Source organism: Rousettus aegyptiacus, unplaced genomic scaffold (assembly GCF_014176215.1).
Source record: "Rousettus aegyptiacus isolate mRouAeg1 unplaced genomic scaffold, mRouAeg1.p scaffold_m13_p_2, whole genome shotgun sequence".
Taxonomy (NCBI): Eukaryota; Metazoa; Chordata; class Mammalia; order Chiroptera; family Pteropodidae; genus Rousettus; species Rousettus aegyptiacus.
In genome coordinates, this window is record NW_023416295.1 from 86,300,432 (window position 1) to 86,316,666 (window position 16,235).

General features: G+C 35.0%; 1 pseudogene; it reads left to right on the forward strand.

Moving 5' to 3' along the window:
• The window catches only part of LOC107515613, a 158,335-nt pseudogene extending 142,757 nt beyond the window's left edge, over window positions 1-15,578 (forward strand).
• The last annotated feature ends 657 nt before the right edge of the window (window positions 15,579-16,235 follow it).

Below are 16,235 nucleotides of genomic sequence, written 5' to 3' on the forward strand. Positions count from 1 at the left end.
TTTTTTGATTGAGATTCAATGCCAAGAATACATTACATCTCTTGATCTTGAAGACATGGCTTTTTCTCATTTTGTGTTATTTTTTTGTTTATAGTTGCACTCTCAACATGTGACCATACTCTTTAGACTGATGTAGTTTGCTTTGTTTGCTTGTTTGTCTTTTATGTATTTCTTTCCTCTACCTATTTTCCTTTTTAACACGAATGTTTTAAAGGCGGCAGTGCTTCTCAACCTCCACTTTCTAAATTAAGGCTTTTGTTCCATAATAGAAAGAGTCAGATCCAGTCAGAACCTTTAATCTCTCACACAGATATGTTTTCCTACCAAGATCTTCACCATAGACTTTTTTCAAGCATTTTCTGACTTTTTTGTGTGTCTGAGTGTCTAATGGAGTTCACTACAAAAAGTTTCAAGAAGATGCAGATTACCTCAATTTTTTGGCACTCCCAATTTTATACTTTCTTGAAAGTTTATACGTCTTCTTCAATCTGTCAATTATTTTGCTGATCTCTTCTTACTGATGTCTGATTGCATAGACCATGTGAGTGTTTTTTCTTCTAGTTTTCTTCCCTCCAAGGGAGAAGCCATCAGAATCAAATATTTGTGAGCAATGAGATTATGTCCTGAAAATAAACTTTAATTTTATTAATCAAAATCCAAGTAGTACATGTATGATAATGATAACAATGGTGACAATAAAAAAATACAGCTGACATTCATTAAGCTTTTTTTAAGAGTTAAGTGCTTTGGTCAAATATTTATAGCAGTTCTAATCAAAGCCAGACTTCATTACAGAGGTTCATGTGACAAAAAGTGAAGTTGACAAATGATTAGCTTGACCAATAAAGCACTTCACCCCTTTTATATTAGCATTGTTTTAAATACCATATATCAGTTAAAAACTTATTCTCCTTAATGTCTTTGTGTGGTAACTGCTTTATTTAAAACTGAAGTAGGAGCAATATTTTACAGAATGTGAAAGATGCAGTATTTATGGACTCGGCAACAATTAAATGTATTCGTTCTATGCTTCTTAAAATGTTATTTAAAAGAGTGGTTTGATCTCTTTTTGGAAAAAGTCCCCCATTTTTTTCCCTAAAGATTTATCAGGAAAACTCAAATTCAGATCAGCCTATAAAATGTCATTAATTTTATATTAATCTTAATCTTGAGATATTAGGCAGATTGTTGCTGAAGGCTTTTTAATAAATTGGAAAATGCTGGATGTTTCCATACTTAATTACTAGTATCTCTTTTCAGTAATACCCCTCTGTTGCCTTCTTCTTTTGCTCCTTAATAAGTTACATTTTTAAAGATTACTTGAAAGACTCTTTCCCAGAGACACCTTTTCTAATTACTTGATTCCTTTATTCTTATGTCAGTTAAGAACCTCATTGTACTACAGACTTTTCATGATGATCATCAGAATTTATTACATCATGTCTTGTTAGTCTTTTACAACTAGGCTACAAACTTCCTGATAATAGAATTGATTTCTTCCTTATTTTATGTTTATGTTTCTAGTACCATGCATGGCTCCATAACTGTTTATCATATAAAGGAAACATATGTTAACAGGCTTAGAAAAATTTTCCCCTTTAGAATTCAACTGAATTATCAACAAGGCCTCATTACATTTGTTTTTGTGTTCTCAATGATGAGTGTAGATCTTGAAATATGATATAAATAAATAAATAAGCAAACAAACAAATAAATAAAGTTTGTTAAAGAACTCAATAAATCAATTCCAGTTTAACAGATCATTCATATATTATTTTTTAGAGTATATTTTGAATATTTCACATTGAATATTTATCTTTCGCTTCTGGCCATTTCCACTGGTCATTTTCCTCCCCTTAAAATTTGGCTTTCTTTTATACATGTAATCAAGATTGTCTCAATACACTAAGACATCTGGCTCATTCAAATTATTGAATGGATGGGAAACGCAGTTACATAAATGAAGAAAAATATCAATGAGAAAAATCAGTCCAATTGTTTCTTACCATAAAGATGATGCAAACAGTTGATTGAATGATGCTTTTCCCCATTATTCAATGTTTTGCTTTAAAATTATAATGACAGAACTTGCATATAAATGCTGAGTCCTTGAGGTAGAGCCAAAGTCAATATCTCAATGAGAATAATTTACTCTCTGGAGTTTAAGAAGGAAGCCCATTCACTAAAGAGAAGTGATGCACAACTATCCAACCTGAGGTTATATAATATATTTGTTTTTCTAAAAAAATTGGTAGAAGTGGATGATCAATTCGTAAGGAAGAAGTTCCAAAAATGCTGACCTCTGAATAGATTTGAGAGATGGTGTTAAACCCACTGAGTCAGTAATATTTTCAGAGATTAAATTCATTTTAAGTAATCTGTGTGTATATAAATTATTCATTTATTTAATTAAAAAATACTTTCAAAAGCCTATTTTATAGATATTCAATAGCTTCTAGGTGCCTAGAGATCTTACCATATTTTATCAGAAACCCCTGTTCTGTTCTTCAGTAAATTATGTCCTTCTTTAGGAAAGGATATATTCTTTTCATCTCTTTATCACTAACATAATGCATGGGACTTGGTGACTACAGTTCAGCTTTTGTGATGAATGAAAATGAAAAACTAAAAATTATTTAAATTATAGTCAAACTTAAAGTGTTGGTTAGGAGGCAGCTTAGAAGAACAGGTATATTTCTCTCTTCTCATTTGAGTATTTAGGAAACAGAGACATCTCCACCGTTAAGTCACCAGGTCCTCAGGTGATATTAGAATATAAATATTTAAATTATACTATAAATACTGGTATAGACTAAACAAATTGAGGTCTATGTGCTAAGTCAATCATTCTATATATGTATCTCATTCCATATGTGTGTGTGTGTGTGTGTGTGTGTGTGTGTCTACAGATATGTGTGCACATAGATTAAAAATCTCGAGAATGGACAGTGATATTAAGATTCAGGAATTAAAGTTAAGACTCTCCTCTACGGAAGAGATTCAGGAATTAAAGTTAAGACTCTCCAAAACCAAGTTAAGGATTAAAACTATTAAAAAGTTAGTTGTGGAATTTTAATTAAAATTTGTGTTTTCTATACAACAATTTTTACCTGGAATGTAAAGAATGTCAAAATTATTTACTAATGAACATTAAAAATCTACTTAGAGAAACAACGAACTATAGATGCCAGGTCTTATATACACAAACCAATTAATAGAGACTTGATCATCCTCACTCTTCTCATTGATCTGAAATCTATCTCATTTAGGGGTTTATTTAAAGAAACAGATGTTACACGTTAGGATTGCACAGAGTAGTTGCTCAGATCATAAGCTTTGGAGCCAGAGTAGCTGAGATTATACTTTATCTCTGCTTTTTCTCTAGTTGTGTAATCTGTAGCAAGTTATTTAGCTCTCTAGTCCTTAGAACCATAGACATAGACTTAATATTCCCAAAAGGCTTATTGTAAGGATTAGATGAGATAATAAAAGCAAAGCCTTACAATAGCAACTGACACATAGTCAGTACTACATAAGTATAAATGTGTATTTTTATAATTATTACAAGGTTATGTAAAATATAAGATACTAAAATTAAGGGCAAAAATACAAAAAGCAAGAGAGAGAATATTTGTAATATTGTGTTTAAAAATATATACCCACACTTCTTATATGTGGGTCACAGTTTTGATTCTAATCTTATAAGAACCCAGCCTAAGAATCTGGTCAGTTATCCATTGCATTGGGATCATAAACTTAACCAAAAGCTCTGTAAATGAATAACTGTTCTTAGTGGTGAAGTGGGCTATTTCTTCCAGGGTTACTGATGAAGAAAAGTGTTCCAGTTTAGTGAAGATGTTCTTAGGGATAGCCTTACAACAGACACAGACTGGCTTCATAAAGCGTTTTTAGAATAAGACTGTGGGACTCTGACTCAAACCTCACACAAGCGAAGGCCATTTATGGATGCGTATGACCCTGAAATTCTCTCTATGTGTATTCCACATTACATGGACAATCAGAAGGAATTAAAGATTAATGAACTGTAAAAACCTTGAAATGATGTGTTTAAAGTGGGATATTAGGGAAAAAAACTCACTGTTTCATTAGAATTAAACTGCTATTGGAATATTGTAGATATTTGCTCCCGTGATTTACATTACCCAGAGGCCTTCCCATTCCTGGAGCTTTTGTTACATATACCAGATACACTGATATGCACCTTCAAACACCAATGTTTTCAATAAAGTCAGTTAAATAAAATTCTCTTTATTGCTTCTCTAAGGGTGCCAAAATAGATTGAATAGATATGACTTGAAATACCAACATTTTCTCTAAGATAAATAGGTAGAAACCTCTTCATTCAATTATATTCCCTGTGGTTATCAAAACGCCAGTAGAATGAGAAAAACTTTTTAAGTCTAAATTGAATATCTGTATGTATATGTTGGAAAGCACTCAAAATATTGTTTTGAAAACATAAACTTGTTTTTGTTAGCTTCCCCAATAAACATGTGTTGAGTACCTATTAAATGCTCAGAACTTTGGAGATTAAAACTAACAAAGGATGAATATTTATCTTTAAGAAACTTGCAGAGTTATAATAATTCAGCTGTCACTTTGTTCAACTCTTCATTCATACCTTTAGCAATGAGCAGTGTGATAGCATGATACACAATTTGCTGACCATTTTTACATCCTTGACAAAACATTATAAGGATGGTTAATCCTGGACAGTAAAAGGATCTAAATCAATAACCAGATTCACTGTGTAAATTAGTAGAGGGAAAGCTCTGGCCAGAGCAGATACCTGGCTTTAATTTGTCTGGTTCTTAAAACAATAGAACTCTGATGATTTTTAAAGCTCAGAGAAACACTTATCTCTGTCAGGTGATCTGTTGTCATTGATCAGTTCAAAGTAGTATCAGAAGAATGAAGAATGGATTATTTAGAAATCTCTTGATATTGGTTAAATGTATGGTGAACACTTAAGAAAATAACAATAATCGTAGTCACTAACACTCAGAAAATGGTTTAGTGGCAGAGTGAGATACAAGTAGAAAAACATTTTTTCCCTACACCTTTATCTTACTTTCCTCTCATACCATAATTATGACTCTGTCTTTCATAAGTTATTCCTCCCTATGTATTTCTCTTTTGTTTTTTCACTTTTTCTCATTTCTTACCTGGTCTTTTCTTTTTTTTCTTTTTTTTTTTTTTTTTTTTTTTTTGGTTCTATCATGTATCCTCTTGCTCTACTTGATTTTTCACACTACTTCATGTATCTACTCACTTTCTCTCTTAATTGCTTCTTTGGGGATTATACTATTTACTTTTTAATTTAATTTAATTTAATTTAATTATATTTTGCACTATTTTGAAGTTTCAACTACACATATTTTTTATTTCTTCAATATAATTCATTATTTTGTTTTATTTCTTTCTACAATTTAAAACGTCCTGCTGCTAAGCTAAAATTCCAGATACTTTCAGAAGAATTCTGAGATTGACATTATCTGAGGGTGAAATGTGGAGGAAATCCTACAACCCTCTAGGCCTGAGTTTCCCCATTAGCTATGGGAGATCAATTTAAATTACCTATTAGTTCCCAATGGCTCTAAAATTCTATAAATCTATTAAAATAATTTTATTTTCAACTAATTTTTTTTTCTTTGGGGTTAGGCTTGGGAGAGCTATCATATGATGATTTTTCTCACCATTTCAGGCAGAGAGTGCTAAATGTTCCCATGACTCAGGCCAGACTTTCCCAGATTATGGTTAATAGTTTGTTCCAGTTAGAGTTTTGATTACTTTCTTTTCCTCAGTACTAAAGTAAACCTAGAAATTTTCATGCCAAGCTATATGTCTCTATGTCTCTGAAAGAATGGTGAGGAGATTTTTTAAAGCATCTTTTTAAGCAAGGTCAGGAATTCTGAAATCTGCTGTCAGACTGACATGCTCAAAACATACTACTGCCCCCAAAACACCATTTAAAAAAATATGTCATGTTATGATTATTAGCATGTAGAAACAGTTTCTATTATTTTAACAATGTTGCTTGTTAATTAAGGACACAGACTGCTTTCTTTGCTAGCGTCCTCCTAAAAATGTATTAAAGTAATAACTAATACTCATGCTATGACTTCGAATGCACTATTATAAAGCAATTAGTTTATAGGCTTGGGCAACACTCTAACATACATTCCTGAAGATTATACAATAAAATATGTTTTTGTTTTCAATTATCTGAGATTGAGTTTTGGATGAACACCTCTGTGAACTCCCAGTATGTATATTTTGGTAGAACATTTACCATTTCGTTACTGAGGTCAAAAATTTGTGAGCATCATAGAGTCTAAGAGTGAAATATGAAGTGCTATAAACAGAAATAAAGTGCTATAGAAACTCATAACAAAGAGAATAGTGATAATTTGCATACTAGAATCCAAAATGAATCTGTTACTATATGAAAGAATATAAAGGGCTGCAGATTGACCTCTGAAATAACAGTCATTTACAGATACTGTAGAAATATTAATCACATTACTTTTGAATAACGAATGTAACATAAGATGGAGATTTGATGTCATCGAGGTTAGGAAATAATAAATATTACTAAACTTTCTTTCAGAAAACTCAAGTCTTCGTTTTAGTAACTAGTATTTATCATTATTCCAGCATATTTAAATAATTTTATTTCCTTACTTCAATTTTCTATATATAAAATATATATGTAACCATATCTTCATACACTATGCACAAGCATAATAAATCCTTTGGGTACCCACTTCAAACCCCTTGCTGCTAAAAAAAAAGAAAGAAAGAAAAAAAGAGAGAGAGAGAGAGAGGCATGCAGATTGTTAGTAAAGGTCAGAGATGTAAAAAGTAAATATAGTAAGCCTTGGAAATAGAGTGCCATTTGTATTGTTTTTATGTAGCTAGAAAAAAATAACTATGTTTCTTTCATAATTCTATAAAAAATTCAAAGGAGTTTTTCTTGAATGTAAATGGTAGTTGGCCAAACAATGTCAGCTTAACAAAAGCGTATTTCTATATTTAATTAAATTAGAATTAGAAGGAACTACCTAAGTTCCCACAACATAAGGCTCCAGATACTTCACATCTAGCTGCAAGTGTCTATGATTGTATCACAAAATTCATGTAACTTTGCTCTCATCTTCAACCTGGGGAATGTTGATTTTTATGTATGGCTTTGAGGTGAAAATGAAACACTACATTTTGAGGAGTTTCAATTACATTCAGGATGAGCAAAGATGATAGCAGTGGCCTTGAGGCAATTTCTACAATTCTATAAACTCTATCTAGTTTATTCTTTGGTCAGCTCTTAACCATATCTCAGTAGCAGGTTAGCGCAACAAGGCAGCAAAGGGAAAATAGACCAGAGATTATGGGGTTTAGTGACAAGAAAATCTAGTGAAAAGGAATACAAAAACTCATCACCATGTGATGGAGAGACTGAAATGGCAAAAGCAGAGAAGAAAGATTGACAAAATTGATTGCTCAAAACAAGAAAAGATTATTGGTACTAGACACATTTACTTTTCCAATCTCAGATGGCTTTATTTCCCATTTTTTCTTGGGGAAGATAACTGCTACCTTAAGCTTGAAGCTACAGTGAATGGAAATGAACACAGTTGGCCAGTCTATAAAGAATGTAGATTAGAGAAGGAAAGCAGAGATCATTCTCCTAGCATTATTTTTCTCAAAATGGCATTAGAGTATCAAAGAAAGACAGACTTGTGTTGATAGTGTTGCAGAAAAGTTGCAAAATTCAGATATGCAAGAAACCAAGCAGCACTTGGAAAGTTGGAAAACTCAGGTTTATTATTGCGCAGTTCCAGAGGAGCTAGCTCTCTGAAGATCTGGGCCCAGAGCTCAGTGGTAATATTCCTTATTGAGAACATATTTGGCATGGGCTTATTGGTTATTTTGTCCTTAGATGGTTACCAAGTGTTATGGGTGGACAATTTTCCAGTAAGCCAGTATTAAATATTTACTTCTGATTCTGTTAACCAGGGTGTAGTAATCTGATCAAGGAGATGCTGTTAACCATGGTAATCTGATCAAGGATATGCTAACGGCCACCTGTTAACCAGGGTGTGGTGATATGCTCAGGGATGTGCTCGTGGCTATATAAACTGCCTCTTCTGGGAGTTCGGGCTGATCTCTTCTAACCCTGCGTGGTGGAGAGTCAGTTGCCAGCCGGCTAATAAAGGTTCACAATTCATCTCAATTGGCTCCATAGGTCTTGGATTTGATCGCACCACAACACAAAGGATAGGAGTTGCTATTGGTTGCAGGCAGTTACAAAGAGTTACAAAGCACCGGAGTTGCTAGGGGGTACAGACAGTTAAATTTGTTGCTTAGACAGAACAAACAAAAGGGAAGATGAGTGTTGGGAGCCATTACGAGGCACTGAAGGTGTTACGTAGCTAGAAGCAGCTGCTAAATCTGCTTAAACAATGGTTTTAGGAAGCAGGATTTTAAGTTAAACATTACTGACCCTGGTGAGGAGATTTTTCTCCTAAAGAAATTCTTTTAAGATAATGGAATGATTTACAGCCTTGTAAACAAGAATGTTTATGCCCTGAGAGAAGGATATTCATGATTTACAGGAACTAGGATAATATAGTGTTTAGTAAACAGCGGCATGCCTAGAGCTAAGCTTATCTCTCCGTGCTTAGGTATAAATAGGCTGGACTAAATAAACTCGAGGCTGCAGCATTGACTGTATGCCCTCCCGAAGAACTTTCCTGTCTTCTTTTTTTCCCCTTAGGTTTCACCCCCCTCTTTTAGGTGCTGTTCGATCTCAGCCGGTTGGCTCCTGCAGATGACTTTTAGTTAATTTTGAGTATGGCCTATGCAGCAAGCATATCTACAGAAGCAGAACAAAGAGCTGATTAGCCTTTCTTAGTGAAAATTCTTCTTCAATAATACTACTCAATGAAGCATTGTTTCTTTACATCTATGGGTTTACTTTGTAATAAGCATAGAGAACAAAGTTCATATAGGATAGAATTATAAGGCCCTACATAATATGTAGAGAGAAATATAAACTATACCTTAAACTTATAAACATTTGGTATGTGAAGGAATATAAAAGGAAAATCTGATATGATTTAAAGAATCTGAATGTCAGTATTCCTACACATAAACAAGTTACATTTTATTGATGTTCCCTATATTCTACATACATATGATACTCATTAGGTAATATATTTTCATTTTCATCTAAAAAGCACAGAATAGATTCTAGTCTGGACAAGATTAAATAGATTTTCTCTTCCTGTTTTTCCCAAGTAAACAAATAATAAACTACGGAAATAATGCAGGAAGCAACAAAGAACTTTAGAAAGTAGAGGAAAAAAGCAAACTTATTTCAGATTACAAAAATGAAAGAACAAAAAAGTGAAAGCTTATCTTATTATGCATCCAATAGAAGTTGGTGACTCAAGTCTGATGTTTCCTAACACCTACTTAACAATAAAAGGTGATCCTGGTAGGCTCATTTCTGTCATAGATTAACAAGTCCAATTAAAAACAACAGGTGAGCTCAACAGTCCAACAAGAAGGATCAATCAATTGAACTTCTATTTATTACCAATGAATATGTGGAAAACAAAATTTAAAATACCATATGCAATTGCTCCACAGAAAATAAAATATATAGGTATACATTTAAAAACACATATATAGATTATTAGAGAAATGCAAATTAAAACCACAATGAGATATCACCTCACATCTGTCAGAATGGCTATCATCAATAAATCAAAAAACAAATGTTGGCAAGGTTGTGGAGAAAAGGGAAATCACATACATTGTCAGTTGGTGGGAGTGCATGTTGGTACAGCCATTATGGAAAACAGTCTGGAGGTTCCTAAAAAATTTTAAAATGGGTTTACCTTCTGATCCAGTAATTGCACTTCTGGATATTTATCCAAATAAAACCTAAACAATAGTTCGTAAAGATATACGCACCTCTATGTTTATAGCAGCTCTACTCACAATAGCCAAGATATGGTAGCAACCTAAGTGCCCAGCAGCAGAAGATTAAATAAAAAAGTTACTGTTCATATATACAATGGAATATATTACTCAGCCATTAAAAAATATTAAATCCTACCATAATCAACTACATGAATGACCTAGCGGTTACTATATGAAGAGAAATGTAAGACAGAGAAAGATAAATACCATATGATTTCACTTATAAAAGAATGAAGTAAATGAAAACGGACTCAAAAATATAAAAGGCATTCTGGTGACTGTCAGAAGGCATGGGAGTTAGGAATCTGGGAGAAAGAGGTGAAGGGAGCACGGCATAGGGAATGTAGTCAACGGTAACATAATGGCTATGTGTAAAGCCAGATGTGTGATAGAGTAATCAGGGGGATCATTTTATAAAGTAAATAATTGTCTAACAAATGTACAGTATATCTGAAACAAATAAAAAACACATATATAGAAACTGTACACTGAACATCATGAAATGTAAAATAAGTCAATGAAGGTCTAAATAAATAAATAGACACATTGTATTTATGGAATGGAAAACTTGGCACAGTAAACATGTCAACAATATTCCTAAATCGATCTATAGGGTTAAAGCTGTTATCCAAATTCCAGTAAGTTTTTTTTTCTTTAATCAAGAAAGTATTGGATTTTGTCAAATGTTTTTTTCTGCATCTATTGAGGGGATCATGTGGCTTTTACTCTTCATTCTGTTAATATGGTGTATTATACGGGAAGGGAAGGGAACACAGGCCCTAGTCTTTTAATTCTTTGAGGGTGCAGTAAAATGGACGGAGGATAAACATATATAAAAGATGCTGAATACAAATAAATCAGAGGTAAGATATTCACTAGAGTAGCATTAACAATTCTGTGAAGTTATTGAGGCTCTTCAGTGTCATAGGCAGTACATAGGAGCCGGGAGCACATTATGGCTCATCCTTTACAGAAGGAGCCGCCCTCATCATGTACTCCAATCTTTTTGGAATTTAATGTCTTTCTATGTGAAAGAATTATACATCTGCTTTTCAGTTATCTGGGTGACAATAGCCAAAGTATATCTGAGTCCCAAACACCTGAGTTTTCCTTGGTAATTCAATCTTTCCCATCTTCTTACCTTTCTAGTGATTAAAGGTATGAAACAAACTATCTCAGGAAAGCTTGAGATATAATCTGAGACCAATGCTCCAAATTATTTGAATATTGGATTATTAATCTTTAGTTCAACAGATACCTACATATAAAAAATTGAAAAAGAGTGTCTTTTCATAAATTTGTATATATTTATTTAATTTTACAATATCAGAAATTAAGAAGATGTTGAAAATCATTTATCTTAAAGTCTCATTTTAAATGTGTGGAAACTAAAGTCAAAAGATAGTGATGACTGGCCCCATATCACACATATTTAACGGTTAGGTAAGAAAGAACAAAGGATGCTTCTGTATCAGTCAGGAAGCTCCACCATCTTCTGTTTGCAACATCTGCCTTTTTGCCTACCCCACAGGGATAAATAGCTTCAACCTTCTACTCTCAATGGGTGAAATCTTATTGGAAAGAGATCCACTATGAGTGGCAAAACATTTTAAAGACTGAGTGAGTCAATACAAACTTAATTTATATATAATTTATCTTTATATTTAGTTTGCAATAAACAATTACATAAAAGTAATTTGCTAAATTATATCCACATGATTATATACAGAATGATTGATTGTCTTTCATTACCAAGCAAAATTTATCACTTTTGACGAGTAAACTTTTTTAGTTTCTCACTGTACATAAAGTACTAATTCCTCATTCCAGCATTCATAATCCACCATTTTCTGACTTATCCTCCACATCTGCTATGTTAGTGACTCATCTGTCTGTAGCAGGGTTTCTCAACCTCAGCAATATAGATATTTTGGTCTGAATAATTCTTTGTTTTGGAGAATTGTTTTTTGTTCTCTGCATTGTAAGGTGTTTACTAGCATTCCTAGCCTTGACCCAGAAGGTGTCATTTAGCACTGCCTACCAGCTGTGATAAGCAAAAATATCTACAATGTTTCCGAAAATCCCCAGGGGGCAAAATCCCTCCACACACTCAAACACACTGAGAACCACTGTTTGACAAGTTATAAATCTGCTAGCTCATTAAATTTCTGTCTATTGTCATTTGATAGCTTTCCTTTCTTCAAGATCTATCTGAAATGCTACCTTCTCTAAGTAGATATTGTGATCTCTCCTGTATACTTACTTTTCTAATAATTTTAATTTTAAATATTTTTTCTAGTTTATAATATGCTTTAATTTGTTCAACTTATTATGATAGAATGATTCTATAAAATTTGAAGGAAAGAAATATAAATCTCCTTTTATAAACAAAGAAACCAACTCCCAGAGAAGTTAAGGGGCTATGCCAGTATTGCATAAATTATGAAGAACAAACCATGCTTTGCAGCCCAGTACTAAAGCATTATCTACAATATTAAGATGCTTTGTTAACTTCATAATTTTTTCTGAGATACTCCTTACCTTATTTTTATTTTTACTGATTTTCTTCAATGCATGTTCGGCCTGCTTCCATTAGAGAGGAATTAGCGCCTAAATTCCTAAATTACCATCTTTTACTTTTAGTATAAACATTTTCATGAAATATTAAAAAGTTTATATTTTTTAAGTACTTATTTCAGGCCAGGAAGATATTTGTAAGAGGCAATTTAGATCTCACAGCAAAACCGTATGACTTGACAACTAGTAGTAGCCTTATTTTAGAGATGAGAAAACTGAATCTCAGAAGTTAAGTGAATTGCCTAAAGATATGTGGTGGATGTTTGATAGGGTTTGGACTCTAGCCCAAGCCGACTGAATCCACAGGTCATGTTCTGAACTACTTCCATTAAACAAACAAATAAAACTATGTATTGCATTAACTTAATTTCTATTATATTTATTTGGACATGATTGCATAGGGCCAAATTAAACACGGTGGCTCACACACAAACCAGCACAGTCCTTCAGGATATGGAAGGCTCATCTTTTCATGTCAAACTGTCCTGTTCTAGTGAGAGCTTTTGGTCTACAGGGTCATCAATCTGTAGCTTTTTAAATAATAAAACACTTTTGGGGATATTTTTTTCAGTGACATAATGCTACTCAACCCCTCAAAAAATAAAACGAACAAAACAAACAAAAAATGCACTCAGGAACACAGATGAGGATATTATTTGAGTTCTTTTTAACCGACTGGTTTATGTCGCTTCTCAATATAGGCCATCCTGCCAGTAGCAAGGTGTTTGTGATTCAGCAGTCCTTCTTGGCTTTCTTGAAACCCTATGAGCATTTCACCGCTTGTTCTGCCCCTGCATGAGGAAGCTTCTGCCCCCACCCTGGCTTTGATTTCACCATATAGTTATCAGGCTCAGAATATTAATGTTTTCAGGTTTCTTACCCTCTCTGTGACTCAGTTTCCTTTTGTGTTAAAAAGAAACTCTTTTCCATTCTGCAAATACCAGAGGAATACATTTAGAATCAATGAGGCAGAGAAGAGCCTACACTTTGACTTCTAAAAATGCCCTTTCTGTTCAAATGGAACTAGCTGAATAATCTCAAATTCTCTTCACAGTATAAATTAATCCAAGACTCGGAGCCACATTTTTTCCTTAGAGAAGCACTGGAGTAATCTGTGATGTTTCTCTTTCCCTTGCACTGCATCAAAGGGTTTCTGAATTTGTTCACAGAGAATGTTCTGCAGGGTGGGGAGATAATCAGCCTTGCTCTCTAAGGCTCTGGTTAACCCAGGCTCTCGTCTTCTCTCTCTGCCATATTCATCAGGTCCAGACCTTGCATACAGAAATCTCAGAACATCGTGTTCTTTCCAATACAGTATGTTGGCTGCTGTCAGCATATAGGTGTACCCCGGAAGAAATGTGACAGTTTGAGCTAATTCTGTTTCTGTTGTTTCAGCAAGTGTTTTTTTTTTTTCTATGTATTACTATTTGCTTCAATTTCTGTATAAATAATTTATAACTTTACTATACTTACTGATCTTTATAAGGAATATCATCTTTTTAGAGAAACTGCCTGATCAGCAAGGAAAGGAAGAAAATATGGAAGGATGAAAAGAAGAGAGAAAAAAAGTAGAAAGAGAGGGAGGAAGGGATCAGCCATTCATTCATGACCTTTTTCTCCTCCATATTATTAAATAATACAACTTAACAGAAAATTTTTCAAAAAACATAAATTTAACAGTAAAAGTAACTAAATTCTGTTGGTAGTTTATTGTCTGCAAAATTAAGGTCAAATATCTTGTCAAAAAAGAGATGAACATCAAATTCAGTGTATTTTGTGCCTCTGGTTCCAAACTCTTGCACAAATCCAGGCTGCAGCACTGAGCTTCTCTCCAGAAATCTCATCTCAGTGCTCTGCTCTGTGCCTGTCACTAGTAACCTCCATCCTTATAAAATGTTCCTCTGCCTTGAGTACCTGGCAAATAACTCACCCTAAAATCATCTCTTCTGTGAAACGTTTTTTTTTCTAGGAAAATGTTATTTTCTTTTTCATGTCATCCTTATATTCCTTCTCATGTGATTAATTGTATGGTCATGGTAGATTGAATTATTGGTCTGAATCCGTTCCTCTATTAAAACAACAGTGTACTTTCACAGTGCTGCCATCCTGTGCTGTTATTCCTCAGCCCTTTTACTTTACGAGGCCAAGTAAGGTGCTTTGACCAATAGGATATTAACCCGACAACAAGGCAGAAGCCTCAGATGTGCTCATATGGGTGAATTCACCCTCTTTTGCTCTGTCATCACCATGAAGAGACTATGGGTCTTAGGTCTGACTGTGACACAGGCTCACAGCTAGAAGTAGGACCCTGGATTTAGAATGTTACATTATTGTAGTAGGGTGCCTGCACCCAACTCATATATGCATGAATCAGCTTATTGTATGACACACATGTGGCTGAATGCCACTATTGTTCTCTGACATATGTGGAGCCCATGCAGTTCCTTAGCTCAGAAGCCTGTTCCCCCTAGAGAAGAATGATCCTGCAGTAGAAACGTGCTCCCTGCAATAAAGTTGGTTCCCGCCATTTCAATCTCATATCTGCCCCTTCTGCATTCTTTCAACTGGGCGTCTTACCACCGAAATCTTTCCTTCTCGATCAGTTCTGTGCTAATTCATGGCCTAGTCAGGTAGGATGAGGCGTATATGGCCCCAGTGCTCTGGTTGGTCCCCAGGTGGGGAACATGTGGCCTCCCACCTCTGGGTGGTATCCCGTGGACATGTATCTGGATACTTTTATGTCCCCGTAGGATTGGAACAGAATAAAGCCACATCCAGAGGATATCCAGAGACCTGGAGATGTTGGAGCCAAATGCTCCAACTGCTCACTTGGAGGCAATGGTTTGAGTGGCCTGGATGTTCCTGGTAGTGTTGTGGCAGGCCAGCCCAGAGGTTCAGAATGTGGCTCTGTGGGTTCAACAACTGCAATGCCAAGAAGAAGGGCTGGAAAGGCAGCCAGCCGCAATGGAATGCATGCTGCAGGGCCCTAGCAGATCATTCCCATCGTCTTGGTCTGAGGGCCCTCCAACGACACAGAAGCAGGCACAGCTGGTGATTTGGCAGCAGGTTGAAGTGGAACAGCCTTTGGCTGAGGGGGTAGGCTGGTGGTGCCCCCCAGGTTAGAAAGCATACCACCTCGATCCAGTATATCCTTGCCAAACTCTGGGACCTGATGAAATGGGTATGGCAGAGATCTGGGAAGATGATTCCGGGGGGGTTGCTGCATCTGTGGGCTGACGGGACTAAAGGAACTGAATTATCTCCAAAAGAGATGGCTCAGCTGGCCTCCATAATGGTGATACCGTCCCACAGGCAATGCCTCCAGAAAGCGGTGCTTATGGCATGGGGTGAAGGCAATCCCTGATCACCTGACTCATGTCCGCTGCATGGACAGTGTGGGCCTACCTCAGGGGAGCTGCCAGAGATGGTGAGCAGATGGACAACGTACTTAGATCTAGTCCAGATAATTCAGGAAAGGGGCATGCAACAGATGATGTTTCACACCCAGTGTACAAGCCCCAATGAAGAGGTATTTACAACCCCCATGAAAGACTTGATTTTGATTTCTGGCACATCTGGTACTTTTGGCACTGTGGTGGCACTGCTGACCCTTTATTTGGATAGGTGGATCCAAGAGGTAACGTCCT